Source organism: Lissotriton helveticus, chromosome 7, assembly GCF_964261635.1.
Source record: "Lissotriton helveticus chromosome 7, aLisHel1.1, whole genome shotgun sequence".
Classification (NCBI taxonomy): Eukaryota; Metazoa; Chordata; class Amphibia; order Caudata; family Salamandridae; genus Lissotriton; species Lissotriton helveticus.
The window spans coordinates 953,035,130-953,055,002 of record NC_136068.1 but is presented as its reverse complement, the minus strand read 5'-3'; positions in this window follow the sequence as shown (position 1 = coordinate 953,055,002).

Sequence of the window (19,873 nt, the reverse complement as noted above, 5' to 3'; positions counted from 1 at the left end):
GTTCATCAGCAGCTTCCCCTTTATTTTTCATAGCAAAAGTGAATGGTGACTTGAGGGTGTGTGTTGATTATCGCATGCTAAATAAAAACACTATACGCAACAGATATCCTTTGCCCCTTATATCTGTGTTGCTTGATCAAGTGAGAAATGCTAGGATTTACACCAGGCTAGATTTGAGGGGGGCATATCATCTGGTCAGAGTACGTTCAGGGGACGAGTGGAAGACTGCCTTCAAAACTCGTTATGGGCTTTATGAATATACTGTTATGCCCTTCGGCCTTTGTAACGCCCCGGCGGCCTTTCATTATTTTTTAAACGATGTTTTGAAGGATTATGTGGACTTATGTGTGGTGGTCTATATAGACGACATTTTGATCTATTCTGAGGAAGTAGAGAAACACACAAAACAAGTGAGAGGCGTTTTACAGAAGTTGAGAGATTACAGTCTATTCTGTAAATTCGGTAAATGCGAGTTTGGCGTGACTGAAGTAGAATTTCTGGGAGTGATGCTCTGCCCGGAAGGTTTGCACATGTCTGAGAGAAAGGTACATGGCCCACTCCAAGAAACGTAAAAGACGTCCAGTGTTTTCTGGGTTTTGCGAACTACTATCGCAGATTCATTCTCAAATTCTCCCAGGTAGCAGTCCCTTTGACACATCTACTCAGAAAAGGTGTGCCTTTCCTATGGTCTAGTGAAGCGGCGGCCGCTTTTGAACATCTCAAGCAGGCTTTCACGTCCGCTCCTGTGTTGGCTCATCCCAAACCAGTATTCCCTTTTGTGGTAGAGGCTGATGCATCTGATGAAGCAGTTGGGGCTATTCTATCACAAAGAGATCAAGTCACCAGCCAACTCCATCCTGTTGCATATCTATCCAAAAAACGAAGTACATCCGAAAGAAACTACACCATAGCTGAAAAGGAATTGTTGGCAATCAAAAAAGCCTTTCAGGAATGGAGGCAGCATTTGTGGGGTGCAATTTTTCTGGTTACTGTGTATTCCGATCATCTGAATCTGCAATAAATGAAGACCGCTTGGCACCTCACTCAAAGGCAAATGAGGTGCATGCTATTCTTTGCGGAGTACGACTTTGTCATTACTTTTAGACCAGGAGTAGAAAACCGGAAGGCCGACTCCCTGTCTCGACGGATAAACATCGAGAACTCTGTAGATAAACCAACCTCAGAGGGCATTATTGAACCTGCAAAGGTGATATGTGTGGTACAAGCGGAAAACTTTCTGGATCAGATCAAACAAACAAAGACCCCAATACAATGGTTGTCCTGGGCCAAAAAAGAAAAGAGTTGCAAGATTAAACAGGGGCTTCCGTTTGTTAACAACAAATTGTATGTACCCAATACCGGACTGCAGAAGCGAGCATACTCCTGGTGTCATGATTCTCCAATGGCAGGACATCCTGGAATACATAAGACAGTTCATCTAGTACAAAGATATTTTTGGTGGAAAACTATGAAAACTGACCTTTCTTCTTGGGTAACTCATTGTGAGGTATGTGCCAGAGCCAAGAAGGAAACGGGTAAGAAGAAAGGGAAACTAGTAACAATGCCTACTCCCCGAAAACAATGCAGAACATCAGTCTAGATTTCGTAACAGGGTTACCACTTGATCAAGGAAAAACAGCGATATTGGTGGTCATTGATAGTCTCACCAAGTTGGGGCATTTTATTCCTTGTGTTAATCTGCCTACTGCGGGACAGACTGCCCAATTGTTTTTGAGTATTGTCATTTGGTTAAATGGAGTGCCGGAGGTGATTGTCTCGGACAGGGGACCTCAATGTATAGCTAGGTTTTGGAAAGGCTGGTGTCAAGCTCTTCATATCACCTCTGCTTTGTCCACCAGTTTTCACCCACAAACTGATGGGCAAACGGAGAGACTTAACCAAACCTTAAAAAAGTTTCTTCGTTGCTATTTTGAGAGGGCTCAGGATTCATGGGTGTCTCTATTTTGGATGGCTGAAGTGGCTTTTAACAATGCTTGGCATAGTTCGTTGGGAGTCTCTCCCTTTTGTGGCACTTACGGTTATGATGCGAGAATCCTTCCCATAAACATTCCGGATGTAGTGGAGAATCAGCCGTCTGTCCTGGCACAAGTGAGGCATCTGCATGCTGTACACAAGAAAGTCAGACACCATCTTTTAAAAGCTAAAATAGACTACAAGAAATGGGAAGATCACCATAGGAAAGATGGGCCCGAATATCAGGTGGGGGATAAGGTGTGGCTCTCCACCAAAAACAGCAGTTTCAAGGTACGGAGTATTTTCCATCCTAGATTCATCGGTCCATATGTCATTCAGAAAAGAATCAATCAGGTGACATGTAAACTGAAACTGCCTGGTACACCGCAAATACATCCGTTGTTTCATTGCAATTTATTGAAACCCGCTTTGTCGGCTAGACGTCGTGCCCCTCCACCTGTACTCTGTGATGGAGGATTAGAGTAAGAAGTACGAAGTATCAAGGATTCCAAGCGTATAAGGGGTGTTCTGTGGTATCTCGTGTCCTGGAAGGGGTATTCGGCAGAGGACGACTCCTAGGAGCAGTGCCAGGATGTGCATGCCCCTGTTGCGGTACGCTATTTTCATCGTAGGTTCCCCGCGAAGCCTGGCCCTAGGAGGCGCTAGGAGGGAGGGCCTACTGTGAGGACCTACGAGCCACCCCTGCCTGGATACAGCCTGAAACTACATTTCCCATGATGCGGTGGGAAAGGAAGTACATAGGCGGGTGACGCGCATCTTCCGAAGCGCGTAATTCTTTGGTTCCTGGTTCTATGTCGGCATGGAGTGAATGCTGGCAACTTCGGATTTGGGCCGCAATTGTTTCCTGATCGTGCTTCCTGTAATCAGTGGAGAAGCACCGTCCGACGTGAAGTATTGCGGTAGGATTCAAATGAAAGCGGAGCGCTGTGGTAAGTCGCCAAGCGCCGCCGTTTTTCTCTGATGTGCTTCTTTAATTCGGTAAAGACAAAGCGCAGTAGTATGAGAAGCTACACGCTGCTGTTTAGAAACCTCAGGAATATTTAGTTGTCTTAAATGGAACGCAGTGGCGGTCGCAGCTATGCGTTGCCGTTTTCTTTATCTTGATTGCTGGGTTATCACTTGTGGAGTTTGACAGGAACACGGTGGCGGTCACAGCCACGTGTTACCAGGTTAAAATTGGTAAAAGAGAGTATTGCCTATTGGAAGCGAGCGCGGTGGTAGAATGCCAAGCGCTGCCCTGGATATTTGTTTTCCTGTATGAATAAAAAGCTGAACAGTGTGGTTGCTTGCACGTGTTACAGTATTCTCAAGTCTTTGAACATTGTAGGAAGGATTGATTACAGTGGTGCCTTTAACCATTTATCCTTTACACGCCTTGCTTATCATTTACTTTTATTGGAGACATTTACATTTGAACATATCAAACCTCTATTTTTACTTTGACTCTTTATCTTTGGATGACAGTTCAATCTTTTGATATATATATTCTTTAGAGCCAACAGGAAGGGGAAGGTCTATTCTTCAGTACCCTTTACTTCAAAATACGTGTTTATCCTCTATGGTATGTGTGTGGGTTAGAAGAGTGTAATCATAGTATATGTGTCTTAAGTGTTGGAGAATTTCTCAATCCTCATTTTGTATATTTCAGATTGCTTGTAGAGTCATACAAAAGGTTTGGGGAGTAAATCATATTGGAACTGTCCCCATCGTTTTTCAGGTACAAGTGAGTTTAGTGAGACCTAATGAGAGTAGATATATTTTCTATGCATTTGTTATATTGTTGTCTTTTGTTGTTTCAGATTTCCCTCCCTTCTGTTCCTTCCCTTTCCTTTCCCTCACCTGATGGTTCGAACACCCTGTATATTTATATCAGGGTGTGGGTAACGTCTGGAGGTGGACCCTTATTTGCATCAACCAAATTCTGTAGAGCACAACCTGACAGACAATGTAGATCAGACAGACACCACTCTCCAGCAGTTCACTGATGCCTTGAAAGGTATTGTACCCTTTTGCGGCCCAATGTCCAATAGCCTAAATATTCATAGACTCACTCGGGTGGTAGAAGGTGTGATAAATGTAACTGCTGGTATCCTGACCAATAATACAGCTGAGCTCTAGGCTACAAGACTTGTTGTCCTTCAAAAACAGATGGTCATAGACGTAATGCTTCCTGATAGGGGTGGAGCTTGCCGCGTTATCAGAAGTAACTGCTGGGTATACGTACTGGACTACGCTCCGAATGTATATGCTGCTATACAGAAGCTCCATAGGCCTGCCTCTGACATACACCAGGAGAATGGCACATGGTCTCTCATGGGTTGGTTTTGGACCCTATTCGCATCTCGGGGTTGGAAGATCATTTTCCTGATTGCCATAGCTGGTACCATTTTGACATGTTGTCTGTGCATACATTGCCTTTCTGCCTGTTGTGCTTGCTTTGCACGCATGTTGACACATCGCCCTAAACATTCGGAACATGACTCCAATAACAAGGCCATGATGATTTAGGACATCCAGGATATGATGTGTATTGACAGAGGCATTTTTGAATATTAAATGATGTATCCCTAGCCTGGTAATGTACCCATTGCACATTGCAGAGTTTTAGCTTTCGTTTATAGCCAAATGAGTTAGCATATGTTGCCTATACTTGAACATTTTTCTTTTTTCTTTAGAACTTGTAAGGCCCTGAAAAGTATTTTCATTTTCAAAGTGTGTACTATTAAATAATGTATTGTTAATATCCTTTTATTTTATTGACATGTTCGACCATACCATCTTGCTCGATCGTGTCAGGGGCGCGGGCATTCGGCGAACCGCCTTGGCATGGGTCACCTCATTTCTAGAAAACCGTCATCAGGCAGTCCAGTTGGCTGGTTTCTCTGCTCCTCCTCGTCCGGTCTCCTGTGGTGTTCCCCAGGGATCGTCTTTTTCACCTTTACTCTTTAATCTTTACATCCTTCCTCTCATCTCTGCTCTTCAGACACTGGACGCTGGACGTCACAGTGTTTAATTACGCCGATGACCTCCAACTCATCTTTAATCTCTCCTCCTCCTCTGCTTCTACTGTTAACGTTCAATCCACAATGCTCTTTATCAGGGACTGGAGGAATTCTAATCATCTTAAACTGAACCCCGATAAGACCGAGCTAGAAATCACAGGTGGCAACTCCAGCCCCTGGTCCTCTGCATTCTGGCCCTCCTCCTTGGGCCCCTCTCCCCCTCCCTCTACCTCCGTTAAAACTCTTGGGATAAGAGTCAGCTGTGATCTCTCTGTGCACTCTCAAATTAGCGCTGTGGTATCATCCTGTTTCCTCAAGCTTCGCGTCATATGCAAGATCTCTCGCTTCTTCTCCACTGCAGCTCTGAAAATCATTCTACTAGCTAGGATTGTATCGCGCCTGGACTATGGCAATGCGCTAAATGCCGGGGCTCCAGCATACGAGCTGCGACGTCTCCAATTGATTCAGAATCAAGCCGCTCATCTAATTTTTAAACTGCCCAAGCATCATCATGTCACTCCTCTGCTAAAATCCGTACATTGGCTTCCTCCATCTCAACGCTCTTTGTTCAAAATGGGATGCTTGATCTTCCAGGCCTTAGCAGGCAGCGGGCCAGCATTTCTAGCTTCTAAAATCACAGCTTATGTTCCTAACAGGGACCTGCGGTCTTCCTCCAAGCTCCTCTTGTGCGTCCCCTGATTTAGGAGGAAAAAACTTGGCGGTATGAGGTTCTCTATCATGGCCCCAGCCTTTTGGAATGCTCTTCCCTTTAGTATTAGGACAGCTGCCTCCTACTCGATCGTTCGCAGGGCTCTCAAGACCCAGCTCTTTTCACGCGCTTTCTCTTAATAGGCGGCCCCCCTTCCTGCTTTTCCGGTATGTCCGTCCTCAGCGCCAAGAAACCGTTCGGTACATGAGCGCTTTATAAATGTTTTAACTTCAACTTCAACTTCCCTAAACTGATGGCAATAACACAATTTAGCAATGAATGCGAAAAGGAGGGTCTGTTAGAATTGAAAATGTTATTGTCCTATTGCTCGTGTTTCATTCTGTGTTAAGTTACCATTTCATTAGTAGCCACCATTCTGTTCTATGATCGAATCTAAGCTCCTGCCTCATACTGCTTGCCTCAGCAGAAAACTGTCTCCATACATCTCTTATTGTGTTTCTCCAAGGCCGAGTTCAGCTGCACTAATGAATATACTCTCTATTGTGGCATACCTTTGCTGTTAGATAGGTTCGTTCCAACCTTCTAGAATGGCGGGCATGGCCAGAGTAACCTTGGAGCGAAGATATCATGTACCAGGTCCCAGGACTCCTTTGTTTGCTAGTGCCGGGACTGGAATTTTCCAGCCTGGGCGTGTTATTAGGGATTTGGAAATGTATAATATGCTATGTTCTGTTGGGGGAGTCAGTCCCTCTGCAACTATCTCATGAGGATGGTCAAACTGGGCTTCACTGCACCACAATACTAATAAATAACTTGGGTTTATATTCTCTACTGTCTGACTGACTCTTCATTTGTTTGGAAGGCTGAGAGGTGGTCACGAGTGACTCGGATGACCCTATTTGGGTCATTTCCTTCATACTGCTAGCAACATCCATGAAGATGTTCTGGGCCACCGGGTTCATTCGAAGTAACACCAAGTTATTCTACGTGTTTGGCATTTTCTCTTATGCCTAACTGTGTCGAGGTAGAGTGGTTAGGTTCAGTTGTCCATTTGACAATATCACCAAGAGTAGCTGCTCTGCCTTTGCAATGGATTGAGAATTAATACACATACTTCCAAAAACTCCTAAGCTCAGTACGTCTCTTTTTACAATAAATGTATCCACCAAATTTCAGTACGCTATTTCATATTTTGGACAGCACATATACCCCTGATAGGAATTTTCCATGTTATTTATTCTGGGGGGAAATGGTGAGAAATTAATGCTTTTAAAACATGTTTTTAAAATGATTTTTGATGCTTCGTTTAATCCTGTACAAAAAAAAATCTGTTATTTGTTTTCAACGTGTTTGACAAAATGCTCAATGTTTTGAATTCTAATAAGAAAAACAATGATTTGAAGTGAATTTCCCGTTAGGGTTTAATAACAGTTGTCCTATGTTTGGTTAAGATATTTACCTTTAAACGTTATTTTATGCCTAGGATTGTCGTTTGTTCGACAGGTTAGATTTCACATTTGTTCATTGTATCTCTGGGTTGTAACCTAAAAGAGTAAAAAATGATTTTTAGTATTTTTTTATTTGATTGCTGAAGTGTATGTATTGATGAGAAAAATATTTGTATTTGTTTATTTTTTTCTGTGTTTAGAAAAAGAAAACAAGCAGACATCAAACCTGCTTCAAGAAAAGTTCCAATATAATTCTATTTACTTTTGAGAACCGTTTCATCATTTTGTTGCAGTTTCTGAGGATGAATTATTTTTACCTTTTTTGTTTATGCCTATGAGATTAATATCTGGACTTTTAGGCTCTAAGGCATTTTTTTCCAGTGACTGAAGTCCTCAGTGAAATTGGAAGAGAATACTTCAGTTTCAAGTATTGGCTTATAATTTATGATTTGACATCTAAACTAAAAAAAGTGTTATTAACATGTTGAAAGAATGAAAATGTTTAATGTTTATTTATTAGTGTAAGTGTGCATTTCCAAATATTTAAGTTTTATAAAAACACACGATCATTTATTACACCGTGCCTAATTGCGGTTAGTTTTGCGAAGTACCTAGTTCTTAAAAAGAGAGAACGCATTTTGGTATGAGGACATTTTCTGCATTTTTTTACAGCTATCATATGTTTCAATTCTATGGTATATATTTATTTTTAGGAAGAAAACATAACTTTTCCTAGATAAAGAACATTAATATTCCTTTTATGCTTTTTTCCACAACATGCTTGTCATGAAAATGTTAAATTAAAAAAAGGAAGAAAATATTATATCATTTAGGTTTTCATCTTATGATTTTCAAACTTTTGATAAGAATATGTTTGTCTTGTGTAGCAAAAATGTATTATTCAAACTTTAGGAAAAAAAGACCCTCTATTGTACTTACATTTATTGTAAAATGTATTTAATGTGTGGAGTATGTCACAGAGTAGAGACTTGTTCCTTGGTGTTTTAACACAGAGGAGCATAATTAATATTAAGGGCCTGATTCTGATGTAGTTCGGAAGGCCTCCTAACGGCATTTGCTACGTCCAAATCAGATTGGAAACGTGTCTTTCCGACCGACTCGGAAAGGTTTCCGACCTACCGAGTATGATGCAAGTTAGGGGTTAGGAATATCCCAATCCAAACTTGATGGCGTTTGGAATAACCGAGTCATACGGAGCAGAATCGTACATCTCTACGGGACGTGTTTCCAACCGACTGAGTATGATGCCGGATTTGCACAGCCTTTCCGAATCGTGCCATATGACTCGAAACGGCATCCAGAATCAGACTTTGGGGCCCGTAGTGGGCCCCCCTGTACCCAGAGCCTTCCCATTCGGGCCCGTTGGACTACCCATGGGTCCCCTCTTAACAGCCATGCACTGTGTGGCAGGTAACAGGGGGTGCCCGCGACCTGATTTTCCCCAGCCACCCCTTTCTTCAATGGGAGCCTATACATTCGGTCAGAACAAAGGGTCCTGTTGAAGTCAATGGGAGTCCAACCAAATCGTATCTGGAAGCATCCGGATCAATCGTACTCAGTCCGTTGGAGTCTCCCGATCCGATTCGGTCAGAAACCATTCCCAAACTCATTTGGGCTGGAAGCTTTCCATACCGTATCAGAATCGAGCCCTAAGGCTCGAATTATGATGTCGGGTGTTCTCACATCTGCCGGACACCGTTGCAGAACTGGAACCCACCGACCTCAGGTCGGCGGTTCCACCCACATTATTTGAATGCGAGTGCAAGCAGTGGTTTCGGAAACATAAATTTTTCTATTGGAGCCTGTGCAGCGGTCAGACAGCGCCCGCAGCTTACGCTCCCACAGAGAAATTGATGTTTTCAAACATCCCTGCACCGTGTGGCAGGCACCTCACGCTGCCTGCCAAATGGTGCTGGGATGTTTAGGAGGGCACACCAGGGTCAAATGCAGAGGTCCAGGGGGGAAGAAGGCCCTGCTAGGGGCATCCAAAGTCAGTTTCTGACAGGCAGATATGGATTGGCTGTCGGAAACCGACATCATAATCCCAACGTCTGAAACGCTGTCCTTTGAGGATTATGAGGCCATTCTTACTGGCAGACTGGCTCTTTGAGCCCGTTGAAACTGGGTCGGATTTCCAGGCTGGTTTAAACTCTGACTCATCATAATATGTCGGTTGGACTTTAAACCTACAGTTTTGGTCGGAAAGACTGACATTGTAATTAGGCCCCAAGTATTTTTTCATACTTCATTGCTGTTATTTGTGTAATACTTATTGGGATATCTAAATACCATTGTTCTGTAAAGTCATTTCTGGTACTGCTGAAAGAAGAGCCTCAAAGGTCAGTGTACTACTGATTCAAAATGGTCGACACTGCTTTTTATACTTTTTTTGTAGGTATAACCTAAAATCATAATAAAATAGGGATTCTGATTTTTGTTCTTTAAAAAAAAAGTTAAAATATGAATAAACTTATATTTTTAGTGACAAACAATGTTGATTTTGTTTTGTACCTGTTTCAGTATTGTGCCCACCATTGTGGTTATGGACAGAATTGTAAAGTCATGTGTATGTTATTTCTCATTATCTCATTGCAATATAAATATATTGTGTGTTTTTTTAAATACCAGTGGTAGATTTAATTGTTAAAAAAAGATATTATTGTGTTTAAAAAAAATGAGTGGCAAGCATTTCTCTGGTTAATTTAATGTTAGCATGTGTACATGTGTGGTAAAGGCATTTGTTTTAAAATACGCGTTGTTAAGGCATGTGTTGTTACCAAGGCTCAAGAAATCTACTAACCCACTCACTAGGGCGAGTCAAATTTTATCAGGGCGATCCATTTTTAGAGCCTACTGCCCATTCAAGATAATAAAGAACAGGTGTTCTGTCCTATCATAAAGTGAATGTGTAATAAAGATGCCATTAAATATTGTTTGTATCTTGTCACATTTGCTCTGTCCAGAGTCAAAGGTCAAATGTGAACTTATGTCTTAATATTTGCAGTCAAAGAAAAAAAAGTAAACACAACCTCCAGAATAAAATAAGAAGCACAGTTAGAGGATTTCATAAAGTGAACTGTCTGGCAATCCTACTTTAAAAAATGTGTGAAATGAAAGGCTGCAGGATGTCAGGTATCTCTTCTAGCACAAAACATTTAAATAACTTGTAAATGAACTGTTCAAACACTTCAAAATATAATTTAGTAGTAATGAAAGCACTTTTTTGTAATTTTGTGTAATGAAAAAAGTTGTTAATAGTATGAGAACATATCAGAACACTTTAGTTGGTGATGTGCAAATTATAAACATATTTGCTGAAACCCAATTTCCACAGATTGTTTTATATGCTATATAGTTTTATCAGCAAAACTGCATGTTAGTGGGAAGGTTTGTGGCCTGGGCAAGGGAAAATAGGCTGTTTGTAAATGACAGTGTGCTACCAAATCATGCTTTAGCAATATGTTTATTAAAATTGAGTTTTTATAAATGAACTGATAAACATACCTGCCCGACTTGATGACAATGCTAGTAGTAAACTAAGAGGCAAGTAAGGGGTATGTGTACCATATATATGGGCTAGATTCTTATTATACATGGAGAAAAACTTTAGTCTATTAAATCAAATAAAATTGTTTTGGATTGGTCCCATGACTCTAGCAAATGGGAGCAACCATAGTCTGTAATATGCAATGCTAATTGTGTTTCTATATGTTAACTGTGTTTTTGTAGTGCTTAGCGTTTTGGTGCTATAATACTGTTTGGGGTCAGAACTCTGGTTCAGAGTGTTGTACAGACATCTGGTTTCCATTGTTTATCCATGTTTTATGTGTGGCATTTTTCTCTTTTGCATATTAAAGTACTTTTCTTTAAAAAAAAAAAAGCACTGACTAGACAATGATTGTATCAACTGGTAGTATGATGTACACTGTATTCTTAATGTCTACCTGTCCTCACCTCCTTGAGTAAGCCTTGGACTGCTCTGGCTTGCTACCCTGAGAGTCAAGTGCTAGAGGGGAGTACTTAATTATGCAGTTTTGAGTCCACTAGTACTGAGGCCCCAGGACACCAATGGGGAAAACTCAACTTGATGCGATTGGCAGGGGCAGCTCCTCCGCTAAAGTGGAGGAGCGTCGCCCCCCTGCTTCACAGCAGTAAAAAAAGGAAAAAATAAACTGATACTAACATAATATTATTATCATTTTATTTTGTCCTTTTGCTGCAGCAGCTGTGCGTGAGGGGGCAGGGGGGCAGAGCTGGGGAGGAGTGGTAGAACCCTCCTAAGTGTGCAATGACTGTTTGATATTGGGCTGTCCATAACAGTCATGTGCACTTTCCCTGCATTACAGCCTGCACAGACAACATGCCCAGGACCCCAGTCCCTGGCTGAGCACTGAACCTTGGCACTCAGACCAATCATAACGCTGCATTGCAGCATTGTGATTGGTCAGGGGAGCCTGGCTGTTTCCTGGAGTCTGAGACGGAGGAGAGCGGCGACACGGGACCCAGTGGCAAAGTGTATATTTTTTTTAATGTAACTATGTGCCCCACCCCCCTTTGTCCCATTCCCGCTCGCCTGCCGCACCACCCGCGAGCTGTTCCAACCGCCACTGGCTATTGGAGCACAGTAACCCCTGAGTGGCCTGGTGCCCAGGAAGCCAGGTCTAAAAAAGTGTAAAACAAAATTCCTCAAGATTACAACCCCGTAATAGAAATTTCATGCATGTCTAATGCCAAGATGACCTATTTATTGAGAATGGCTGCTTGATTGTTTCAAGCTACAAATTTCGTTCGGTATTCTCCCTTCTAAATTGCTTCATATCAAGTCAGGTAGTGGGGAAATGAAGTTCTCCTGATTTCTTTGTAAAGTACCCTCTTCTTTGTTCCCACAATTAAAAAAAAAGATTTTCACAGGCTGGAGGTGGCAACACGAATAAAAAAGCTGGAGACTAAGGGCCGGATTAAGAAAGGGCCTCCGCAATCATGGTGGGAGGCCCACACTTGTGGCAGTACCTCCACGCTGCAATTCCTGGAGGTCCCGTCATGAAGCAGGGCTCTGCCATGACTGCAGGGCCTCCGCCACCAGTGCTGAGGCTCTTTGTGAATCTGGCCCTAAGTAGGGCATTTAAGAGCTTCTATGGAAAGGGAAATGAAATCATAGGACACACCAAGAGGAACTTATATCAATGTGTGTGTGGTGTAGTGGGCCCCGGGTGCATATGCTACCAATAATGAACACTGTCGCACAGTAGCAGGGTACTGGAATTGGCCCAGGGAACGTGTGCCCGGCCCCTTTTATTAACAGGGTCACCTGATTGGTGATGCCTGTAATGGGTGGCTGTGCAGTGTGATTCAACACTAGAACGTGTCCAGCAGGACACTACATCATGTCTCTATAAGAGATCTTTTCCTGCACAATGTCACTAGCTCGCATCAGGGGTTTGAAGGCCATATGAGACCAAGTATCTGACCTCAGACCACTTGTCTTTTCGGTCTGCGCTGCTGAAGGAAGCCTTTTAGAACACAGCATGGTGATACACAATAGAAGCAATGCAAGCAATTTGGTTTCGTTCTGCCTGCTGTGTAAATAAGGTAGCTAGTCGCTAATGTTGATTTTCCGTATTCATGCTTTTAGCACATTTAATGGCACAAAATAGACAACGTGAGCGAAAGAGCAGGGAGGAAAGATTCTGGGGTGGGAGGCGGGGGAAAGTCAAAGTAATGAGTGGGAGTGAGAGATATGCATGCAGAAAGGAAAGGTGAGGAACGGAGGAAGCGAGAGAGTTTACAGCATTCAGCGCTCGCCAGAGCCACTTGTTGCGCAGCATATTAAACACGAGCGTCCGCGCACAGGCGTCCTTGAGCACTCACGTTATCATTTCTGTCAGCCTTGATGTCTTGCTGCTCCACCTAGAGGACATATTGTCATCCTTTTATCTCCACAACTAAAACAGCATTCCAATGCGCCCCCCGGGGGAAGTAGGGTCAGCAAACCGGTTTTACCCCTGGGTGTTCGCGCAAGACCGGAAGGACGGGGTTGAGGTTAGGGTTAGGGGGTTGGGTTAGGGGTGGAGTTAGGATTAGGGTATAAGGAGGGCAGGGGAGGAGTTTCAGCCTCTTCCTGCCCTCAGCGCCATTATGGAAGGGTCTAGTTCTAAATTGATAGCTCAGTTAGGGAAAGTTTAGGATAGTTAGGCCCATCCTGACGGTTGGGGCGGTGATTTTTATGTGCAGCCGGGGTCCTGGTCTGCATTTCCATTGAGGCAGCATTTTCCCCAATCATCACCCCAGGGAGTCGCCACTCTTGAGGTGAAAATGGTAGCACCGGATGTGGAGGCAGTCCGAGCTGCGCTGCAGGTCCTGAGCCGGGCAGGGAGAGCGGGTCTCCTGCAGCCCGGGGTCTTGGATGAGGCATGGGTCGGGATGACCCACACGCCTCGATCGGTGTCGGCTGGTATTGCTGTGGCGGTGGTGGCATGCCAAGAAGAGCCACAACCGCCACGACGAGTTATGTCTGGTTGGGGACGGGGCCTTGTGCTGGGGGCGAGACGGCAAAGCGCGGGCAGCGGAAGAGCCTGCCTCTGCGCCTGCAAGGAGATGTGGCTGCACTCATTGCGTTGACGAGCTCGGGGGGGGAGGGGCGGAAACGCTCTACGACAGCAGCGCGTGGTGGAGGGAGCGGCCTCCAAGGTCACACCCGGCCCTTCACATTTGCGGGGGGAGCAGAGTATGGAGGCTGAGGCTGAATCTGAAGAGAGAGACAGTGAGGAGGGGGGGGCAGTGGACACAGAGAGGGGTGAGCCTGTGGCTGAGAATTTTCAGCTTGTGCTATCAGGAGGTGCGTCAGCTGGGGAGAAGGAGGGGAAATGGGACGATGCGCCCATTGACCACTCCAGTGGTGTTGGGAGGGGCTCTGCCCCGCGGGGATGGGGCGGGGAGGCCAGGCAATGCCGGTTCTAAGCAGCGGCCCGGGGAAAAGTTCGGGGACTGCGTACCAGGCCCTTCAGGTGCCGGGACAACTGGGCCAGGTGATCAATAGCTTCTACCCACGCTGCCCAGATGGTCAGACATGTCTCTTGAAGAGAACATATGCGACCAATGTCGCATCATTCAAGAGACTACGTTGAGGTTGCACATGTTGTGTGCAGCCAGGGATGGGGGGTTTGGGGGGGAGAGGGGGTGCTAGGCCACCAGCCCCTGGTTTGGTGGGAGAACCAGGTCCGGGTCATGGTCGAGGGGCCAAGGGACCCCGAGACAAATGGGTCTGGGTGGATGAGGTGAGGCCCACGTTAGGGGTAGGTACGGCCGCGATGGCTCAGAGACCAGATGGCGCAGGGGCCCCCTCAGGTTCTAACAGCCTGGGGGGGGGCATAATCCAGTGGTAGAGGCTGTTGGAGGCAGTGGTGGGCCGGCGGGGTACAATATGGCTCCCTCAAAGGGCAGAAGCTGCAGGGGGTCCGCTGCGGCCTGCCCTCCACCGAGGGAGTGGGCATCAACAACGCAGGAGTTTGATTTTGTGCCTGGTGTGAAAGGAAAGAGTCTGAAGAGGGTGGTGCATGAGGTGCTGGAAGTGCCAGTTGAGGTTGAGCAAGAGGAACAACTGGATAATGATGAGGAGAGTGATGAGCTGGAAGAGGGTGAGGTGCATGACAGTGGGGGAGGCCAAAGGCAGCAACAGGAAGGCTCGGTGTTTTAAAAACTACACATGCCGGCACCAGGGGACCAAGAAGGCAAACCAGAAGATGGTTCATGCCCCAGGGAAGGACCGGGAGGTGCCCTACGAATCTATCAGATGGGCAGAGAATTTGAGGTCTGCAAAAGAATTGCCAGATGTTGCAGCTAAATTGCAGAAGGAGGTGGCGGACGGCAGGATAGTTGGCCCCTTTGACCACTGGCCTGTCCCTGACCTGATCATATCACCTTTGGGAGTGGTGCCCAAGAAAGAGATGGGGGAGTTCAGGCTGATCCATCATTTGTCCTGGCCGGAGGGGAGGTCTGTGATGGATTTCATTGCCGAGGAGGATTCCAGAGTTTTAAATGCTTCTGTTGATGATGTGATCAGTTTGGTGGAGGTGTGCGGGCAGGATGCAGAATTGGCTAAGTGTGACATTAAGTCGGCCTTTCACCTCCTTGCCATACACCCGGCGGACTTCTCGTTGTTGGGGGATGCAGTTTGAGGTGCCATCTTTGTGGTAAAGGTTTTGCCCGGGCCATTTCTTCGTGTTATTTCAGGCGTTCAGCTCTTTTTTGCAGTGGGAATTCACAGACAGGAGTGGTCTTCGTGCGGTATCTCATTACTGGGATGATTTTTTGTTCGTTTGGAGAGCTTAGTCTGGTGAGTGTGAGAGAGCTCTTTGGCAATTTCAGGTTTTGGCGCAGGATTTCGGGGTTTCATTGGCTCCTGAGAAAACAGCTGGGCCCAGCTGCAGTTTGACATTCTTGGTCATTGAGTTGGTTACCGTTTCATGGGTGGCCAGGTTACCGGAACAGAAGGTGACGGACATGCAGGCTTTCCGGCTGCACTTGATTGGTGAGAGAAAGATCGATTTGTGGTCGGTGCAGCGACTCCTGGGTTTCCTGAACTTTGCGTGCACGGTGGTGCGTGTTGGAAGGACTTTCTGCAGACGCCTCGGCATGGCCATGTCGGGGGCGGTGCTTTCTCATCACAGGGTCAAGATCTCGTTGGGGTCAGCGCGGACCTTCGGGTGTGGCAGATGTTTTTGTTGGACTTCAATGGTGTGTCACTGGACTTTGTGGATGACAAGATGGTTTGGCAGGTGCAACTTTTCTCTGACGCCGCAGGGGCTTCCGGTTTTGGGATCTTCTGGGACGGGAGGTATTGCGCAGAGCAGTGTCCAGAGCATTGGTTGAAGCAGGGCAGGAGTATTGCTTTTTTTGGAATTTTTCTAACCCTGGGCGTAGTTCGCGGAGCCGCACTCCGCGGAGCTACGCGAAGACGCAGTTGCACTCCGCGACCTTCGCGTAGCTCCGCGGACATGCGTAGTAGCTTGCTAGACCCGTTCGCGCGCCGTTTTTCATCTTCGGGAGCGCGGTGCGCGTGTTCGGGGCGCTGCCTGCATGCTCGAGATAGCTAGCGCGCTAAGTTACTCAAGAGGTTTGTCCCGCCCGCTTGCGTTCCCTTATTTCCAAAGTGCGTGATCGCGTCAAATATCGCGCGAACTTACCCCCGGCGCACGCGATAATGTTATTCAGCGCGCGAGAACTACGCTACGCACCGGATCGCGGAGTAATCGACAGCTTCGCGTTCTCCGTAGAACGCGGAGTTGCCAAAACTCCGCAAGCTCCGCGAACGGAGCGTAGTTCTTCGCCCAGGGTTAAATTTTTCCCACTGTTGGTCGCCTTACAGGTGTGGGGCGTGGAGTTCCGGGACAGGTCAGTATTGTTCCATGTGGACAACAGGACGGAAGTGGACTTGGTGAATAATCAGAGAGCAAGAGACTTGCGGGTGCTGCGCCTGTTGTGAAGTTTTATGTCGCAATGCCTGCGACTGAATGTGCTGTTTCGCGAGCAACATGTCCCAGGTGCAAGCAATGACTTTGCGGATGCATTGTCTCGTTCGCAGTGGCAGCGTTTCAGACGCCGGGAGCCGATGCTTGCAAGTCCAAGGAGCCGGATTGCATCTGGACCTGGGAGGCGTTAGAGCTGTGGGCCTCGTTGAGAAATCCCTAGCTGAATCTATGAGGCACGCTTACAGATTGGCGTGGTCTGACTTCGGAGCATTTCTGGGATGGACCAGTGAGACATGGTGCATGTCACGGTAGGACTGTGAACAGGGAGTTCTTTGTTTTGTTTTGGATTGTATTGACAGGTGGTTGTCTCAGACGACTATTGGGGGCAAATTGGTGGGAATTTCTTTTTACAGCACGTTGTACATGGGTTATGATCCAGCCAAGAGCGAGTTGTTGAGCAGAATGTTGAAAGGTTGGGGTCGGGAGCAGAGTGAAGGTGGGGGTGAGGCACCTAGGAAGGTGATTACTTTTGATCTCTTGCAGGGGCTGTTGGTGGAGTTTCCGCGTTGTTGTTATGATGAGCACGAGGTGGCGTTGTTCCGTTTATGTGTGATATGGATGTTCTTTGGTGCCTTCTGGGTGTTGGAGTTGTTGGTTGCCCGAGGGAGAGAGGGGACAGTGTATGATGATGTGTGACTGGATGGGACGCGTTCTTGTATTTGGTTGGGTCATTCTAAAACTAACCAAGTGGGTAGGGGTAAGTGGGTCTGGCTGAGCGAAACGGGTTTGCATGGGGTGTGCCCAGTGATGGAGTGGAGAGGTTTTTGACAGCAGGCGGCCCGGAGTGTGTCTGGTGACATTTTTTGTCATGTTTCACAGAAGCGTGTGTCGGCGTATCAGTTGCTGGCGTTGTTGCAAATGGCGATGAGGCGTTTGGGCAGGGATTCCACTAAGTATGGTACGCATTCGTTTTGCATTGGCGCGGCGGCGCACTTTGATGGTCCTGTGATAAGATACGGCAGATTGGGCGGTGGAGATCTCGCTGCTGCAAGCGCTATGTGCAAAAATAAGTTCAGATCAGTTGGTGGGGGGCAACAGTGAAAGTGTGTTGTATTTGTGGTGCAGTTTGTATTAACACTTGTTTTCTTCGTAGGTTTCGTTGGGGGCCCGGGAGCCAAGATGGTTACCTGGATTGTCAGGCACTCATTTGTACATTGGGCGTCGAAGTATGCAGACAGGCAGGTATACGGCCGTAGCCTGGGCCTCCGCAGCAGCCACCACCAGGTGTATTGGTGGGGGAAGAGTGGTATGCGCTGGGGGTCGTTGTTGCCCTGGCTTTCAAAGAAAGTGACCCAGAGAGGTTGCCCAGACAGGTTGGTGATTCATCTGGGAGAAAATGACTTAATAAAGCAATCTGGTGTGTCCCAGTTACATTTGATGCAACTTGACTTGGAGGCCACGAAGAGCAATCTTCCGGGTGCATGTATTGTTTGGACAGAGTTTATTCCAAGGCGAATCTGGAGGGGATCACTAAATCCAACTGCAGTTGAAAAAGCGCAAACTTTCACTGTTGCCCCCACCAACCGATCTGAACTTATTTTCGCACATAACGCTTGCAGCAGCGAGAACTCGACCGCCCAATCTACCGTACCTTATCCTAGGACCATCCCAAGTTCGCAGCCACGTCAATGCAAAACCATACCTAGCGGGATCCCTGCCCAAACACTTCAACGCCATTCGCAACACCGCCAGCAACTGATACGCCGTCACACGCTTTTATGAAACATGACAAAAAATGTCACCAGACACACTCCGGGCCTGCTGACAAAAACCTCTCCACTCCATCAATGGACCCCCCCCCCCGCAACCCGTTTCACTGTAAGTGCACTTACTCATTTTGGTATTCACAGCAGGCATTTACTCATCACTGCTGTGAATACCAAAATGAGTAAGTGCCTTCTGTGAATACCAAAATGGTAGTAAGTTTAGGATTTTGTCTTAAGTTAGTTCTGTGAATCAGGCCCAATGTCATCAGCTCAGCAGCTGTGCTGAAGCAATCACAGGTCTCAAACATCTGTAAGGTTAAAATGTATTTTCCTAACTCAAAGCACCACTCCAAGTACCACTCATCTGTTTAATGGATGACATTACAAGTTAAGGAAATCATTTTAACTTTTTTTCTTCCGCCAAGTTGCGTTCTAGCAAGTCATCCCCAGGAATTACCAGCACCCATTCAAGTGGTTATACTTAGATTTCACTGTGTATTCAATCGCTCTAGCCTGTGGCATCGATACTTTCAAGTTATGCTTTTCAGTATTCACAGCAATTATTTCTTACACCCAGAGCCTCTGGAATTATGTAGCGACGGAGGAACAAATTATGGAGCAACTAAAAGGCAAATTATAAGGCTTAATGCTGCAACTCTCTGCTGCAGTATTATTTTGCTATTTTTTTTTTAACTGACATACAATTATGTGTGGGCAAACATTTTACATCACTCGTACTAGCTGCATAGTTTCAGACCATGACAAATGGATTGGTACTGCACACCACCTCTAGTACTTTTTCAGAAACTTTTAATTCATTGATGTAGGTCAATTTATTTCTTGAACTCTTCAAATTAAGCAGCAGATGCAAAATCTAGTGGGATGTGATGTAAATCCATAATACTATGAAAACACAGCAGCTACAGAAGCACATAATTCCATGGCCTTGCCGCTATATTAATCAGTGGCTCTGATTCCCAAGTGTATGTTATTGTTCCAAATACTGCGTTCAGTATACAAGACTTAGGGACTGATTTTGATTTTGGCAGATGGGTTACTCCATCACAACGTCGACCGATATCCTATCGGCCAAAATATAAATCCCAAAGGATATAATGGGATTCACCCTTCCAGCTGAGATCTAAATCAGGCCCAAAACTCTATAATCCTGAATCTCCTCTATCATCCTCGCCCAACATTTCATGCATAATCTATGACCAGGTGCCTCTGCAGTAGGGTATCTAGGCGTGGTAGATATATTATGATCTATCCATCTGGCACAGAGTATATGTGAATATGTGGGTGAATAGGAAACTAAGGGTTTGTAGCAGGTATAAAATTCCTGATGACACACATGGTAGACAAAATGCATTTAGTAAAATGATTAATGTCTCTTCATTAGGAGATTTGGATCACTGAACTATAATCAGGAGAAACATCATGAAGTTTATAATTCACCTTTCCTGCATTCTTCTTCTATTAATAAAAGGTAGCTGAATGGTTA